The sequence below is a fragment of the Apodemus sylvaticus genome, chromosome 12 (genome assembly GCF_947179515.1).
Source record: "Apodemus sylvaticus chromosome 12, mApoSyl1.1, whole genome shotgun sequence".
Lineage (NCBI taxonomy): Eukaryota > Metazoa > Chordata > Mammalia > Rodentia > Muridae > Apodemus > Apodemus sylvaticus.
Window position 1 is genome coordinate 23750620 of NC_067483.1, and position 5170 is coordinate 23755789.

The window sequence follows — 5170 nt, forward strand, 5'->3', positions numbered from 1 at the left end:
TCTCAAATTTATCTGGAATAACAAAAAACCCAGGATAGCTAAAACTATTCTCAGCAACAAAAGAAATTCTGGGGGAATCAGTATCCCTGACCTCAAGCAATACTACAGAGCAATAGTGTTAAAAACTGCATGGTATTGGTACAGTGACAGGCAGGAGGATCAGTGGAACAGGATTGAAGATCCAGAAATGAACCCACGCACCTATGGCCACTTGATCCTCGACAAAGAGGCTGAAAATATCCAATGGAAAAAGGATAGCCTTTTCAACAAATGGTGCTGGTTCAACTGGAGGTCAGCATGCAGAAGAATGCGAATTGATCCATCCTTGTCTCCTTGTACTAAGCTCAAATCCAAATGGATCAAGGACCTCCACATAAAGCCAGACACTCTGAAGTTAATAGAAAAGAAACTGGGGAAGTCCCTTGAGGACATCGGTACAGGGAGAAAGTTTCTGAACAGAACACCAATAGCGTATGCTCTAAGATCAAGAATTGACAAATGGGACCTCATAAAATTACAAAGTTTCTGTAAGGCAAAGGACACCATCAAGAGAACAAATCGGCAACCAACAAATTGGGAAAAGATCTTCACCAATGCTACATCAGACAGAGGGCTAATATCCAATATATATAAAGAACTCAAGAAGTTAGACTCCAGAAAACCGAACAACCCTATTAAAAAATGGGGTACAGAGTTAAACAAAGAATTCTCACCTGAAGAACATCGGATAGCAGAGAAGCATCTTAAAAAATGCTCAACTTCATTAGTCATTAGGGAAATGCAAATCAAAACAACCCTGAGATTTCACCTTACACCAGTCAGAATGGCTAAGATAAAAAATTCAGGAGACAGCAGGTGTTGGAGAGGGTGTGGAGAAAGAGGAACACTCCTCCACTGCTGGTGGGGTTGCAAATTGGTACAACCACTCTGGAAATCAGTCTGGCGGTTCCTCCGAAAACTGCACCTCACTTACAGAAGATCCTGGTATACCACTCCTGGGCATATACCCAGAGGATTCCCCACCATGTAATAAGGATACATGCTCTACTATGTTCATAGCAGCCCTATTTATAATTGCCAGATGCTGGAAAGAACCCAGGTATCCCTCAACAGAAGAGTGGATGCAAAAAATGTGGTATATCTACACAATGGAGTACTATTCAGCCATTAGAAACAATGAATTCATGAAATTCTTAGGCAAATGGATGGACCCAGAGAACATCATACTAAGTGAGGTAACCCAGACCCAAAAGATGAATCATGGTATGCACTCACTAATAAGTGGATATTAACCTAGAAACCTGGATTACCCAAAACATAATCTACACATCAAATGAGGTACAAAAAGAAAGGAAGAGTGGCCCCTTGTTCTGGAAAGACTCAATGAAGCAGTATTCAGCAAAACCAGAAGGGGGAAGTGGGAAGGGGTGGGTGGGAGGACAGGGGGAGAGAAGGGGGCTTACGGGACTTTCTGGCAGTGGGAGGGCTAGGAAAGGGGAAATCATTTGAAATGCAAATAAAAAATATATCGAATAAAAAAATATAAAAAAAAGCACTCGCCAAAAAAAAAAAAAAAAAAAAAGATGTATTTTAGAGACTGTCAGCACATCGTTGTACACTGATTGTTTTAACTGGTTTCTGAGTAAGAGGAGTTGATATCTAATCTAAAAAAAAAAAAAAGAACAAAGAAAAGAAACTGGGGAAGACCCTTGAGGACATCGGTACATTGGGAAAGTTCCTGAACAGAATACCAATAGCTTATGCTCTAAGATCAAGAATTGACAAATGGAACCTCATAAAATTACAAAGTTTCTGTAAGGCAAAGGACGCCATCAAAAGGACAAATTGGCAACAACAAATTGGGAAAAGATCTTCACCAACCCTACATCAGATAGAGGGCTAATATCCAATATATACAAAGACCTCAATAAGTTAGACCCCAGAAAACCAAATAACCCTATCAAAAATGGGGTACAGAGCTAAACAAAGAATTTTCACCTGAAGAACTTTGGATGGCTGAGAAGCATCTTAAAAAATGCTCAACTTCCTTAGTCATTAGGGAAATGCAAATCAAAACAACCCTGAGATTTCACCTTAAACGAGTCAGAATGGCTAAGATTAAAAATTCAGGAGACAGCAGGTGTTGGAGAGGATGTGGAGAAAGAGGAACACTCCTCCACTGCTGGTGGGGTTGCAAATTGGTGCAACCACACTGGAAATCAGTCTGGTGATTCCTCAGAAAACTGGGCATGTCACTTCAGAAAGGTCCTGCTATACCACTCCTGGGCATATACCCAGAGGATTCCCCAGCATGTAATAAGGATACATGCTCCACTGTGTTTATAGCAGCCCTATTTATAATAGCTAGAAGCTGGAAAGAACCCAGGTATCACTCAATAGAAGAATGGATGCAAATATGTGGTATATATAAACAATGGAGTACTATTTAGCCATTAGAAACAATGAATTCATGAAATTCTTAGACAAATGGATGGAGCTAGAGAACATCATACTAAGTAAGGTAATCCAGTCTCAAAAGATCAATTATGGTATGTACTCACTAATAAGTGGATATTAGCCTAGAAATTTGGAATACCCAAAACATAATTCACACATCAAATTAGGTACAAGAAGAACGGAGGAGTGGCTCCTGGTTCTGGAAAGACTCAGTGTAGCAGTATAGGGCAAAAGCAGAACAGGGAAGTGGGAAGGGGTGGATGGGAGAACAGGGGAAGGGAAGGGGGCTTATGTGACTTTTGGGGAGTGGCGGCCAGAAAAGGGGAAATCATTTGAAACGTAAATAAAAATATATCGAATAAAAAATAAAATAAGAAACAAACAAAGATTTCCAGTACTATATTAAATAGGTATGGTGAGAGTGGAAAACCTTGTTTTGTTCCTGAATTTAGAAGAATTGCCTTGAATTTGTCTCCATTTATGTTGATAATGGCTATGGGCTTGCTGTAAACTGCCTTTATTGTGTTGAGTTATATCCCTTGTATCCCTATCATTCTAGGCTTTTTAATCATGGAGTTGTGTTGGATTTAATGAAGAGTCTTTTCTGTATCTAATAAGATGATCATATAGTTTTTTTTAACTTATAGTGATTCTTTGTGAATTTCATATCATGCACCCCAATCCCACTCAACTTCTGTCCCTGTCTATCCACCCTTCACCCTTGAAATCATTCCCTCCAACAAATAGAAATGCTTGTAGTGGAAGCTATAGTGTACCACAGTGTATCCCACAGTATACTCTTTTATCCATACTTCTGTGCTTGCAAATGTTTATTGTAATGAGTCGTTGGTCTGGTACAAGCTTCCTGCTTCTGCTACTCTATCAAAACTGTAACATCACTGTACCTCTCTCAGATTATCCTGTCATTACCCTGCTTCATGAAAATCCTGTAGGTTTGAAACTATAGGACTGGGATCCTTCATGCACTCCAGTAGTTCATCAAGAGAGTAGATATTGAGTTGGAATTCAAAGCCCTGCTTCTGGGTCTGAAAGGTATTGAATTGGTCAGTTTCCTACCTCTCCTGCACCCTACCTAAGGTTTGAGTTCTCCTGATCTTCCCCATCCAATGCCACACCCATCAAGGGATAATACCAGCTCTCCTGCATTTCTCCCCCTAGCCACAAGCCAGCTAACCCAAAACCTTTCCTCCTTCATGACCAGGGCCACGTCTATCCTGCTACTCAGGTAAGGTGCAGTACTCACTCTCCCAATTGTTTCCCCTGGTGAGGGACAGGACCAATTCTCCAAATCTCATAGTATAGACACAGCTTTCTTCCCTGCCATTGGTATAAAGGACAAGGGAGTGGGGTCTCTCTCTCTCACCTATGTCACTGCATGAAAGAAAATTGGCAGGGTCAGATCTCCTACACACACATCCATACCCTTGGGTTCACCTTGCCTGTGTGCCTTCCACTAAGGTCAGTTCTACTGTGCTGCCCAAGGGAGGTACAAGACTGCTCTCCTGAGTACTAGAACTAGACAGGGGTGCTTCAGATTGCCCGCCCTCAAGAATTATGGCTAATTCTTCCACAATTCCCAGTTCTTCATAGCCCTCAGATTTTAACATTTTTTTTTCTTGGCAGCAGCTCAAGACCAGGGATGGCCACTTGGCATTTGGTGGTAACAGACTCCTGTTGCTGCAGTTCCATGAACCCTGTGATAGCACAGACCAGAATGCTACCAGAGTATCACTGGCACCTCACACCAGACTGTTCCTCATTATTCTCAACTCTCCATTGAACCTACATGTCTCAGTTTCTTTCTCTTCCATTTCTGCATCATTTCCTGGATCTTATTATTGGTTCCTAAGGTCTCTGAGTGTCTGGAGTTATCTCAGGAGTATTCTGAGGAGTACTATGCCCTACCTGTGCGTTATGGCACTGAGCTGGGATCATCTTGGGGATGGTCTGTCCTTCCAGGTGGACACAGCATCAGACTTGTGGCCACCTCATTCTAGCTCCCTGTCTGGACCCTCTGGCACTGGATCAATGGTCATATCAGGCTCTTCTTTTTCAGGTAGTGTTAGGCTAGTAATCATTCAGATGTTCCCGGTCAGAACACTCAGTGTAGAGATAGCCTCTCTCTTCTCTACCACCTACTAATGGCACATGTGACGTAGTAGCCAAACATGCAACACCTCTATGGGTATATATCATGTTTTTGTTTTTTTAGTTTGTTTATTTGGTACACTACATTTGTCAGGTTGTTGGACCATCCCTGCATCTCTGGGATGAGGACTACTTTATCACAATGGATGATATTTTTAATGTGGTTTTGGATTTGGTTTGCAAGTATATTATTAAATATTTTTGCATCTTTGTTCATTATGGAAATTAGTCTGTAATTTTCCTTCTTTTGGGGTGCTTATCTGTTTTGGAGATTAAGACAGATATGGCCTCCTAAAATAAATCAGGCAAATCTTGCATTTGGTTTGATTTTATAAAATGATTTGAAAGTCTAGTAGAATTCTCAATAAAACCCCTGGGACCTATACTTTCTTTCTTTCTTTCTTTCTTTCTTTCTTTCTTTCTTTCTTTCTTTCTTTCTTTCTTTCTTTCTTTCTCTCTCTCTCTCTCTCTCTCTCTCTCTCTCTCTCTCTCTCTCTCTCCCTCCCTCCCTTTCTTTCTTCCTTCCTTCCTTCCTTCCTTCCTT

At 41.0% G+C, this 5170-nt stretch overlaps 1 non-coding gene across 1 annotated transcript; it reads right to left on the bottom strand.

Moving 5' to 3' along the window:
• Window positions 1-4536: 4536 nt before the first annotated feature.
• LOC127697957 (small nucleolar RNA SNORA17) lies at window positions 4537-4668 on the bottom strand. The gene has a single exon (XR_007980622.1). It is a non-coding gene; the product is annotated as a small nucleolar RNA SNORA17 (small nucleolar RNA).
• Between the last annotated feature and the right edge of the window lie 502 nt (window positions 4669-5170).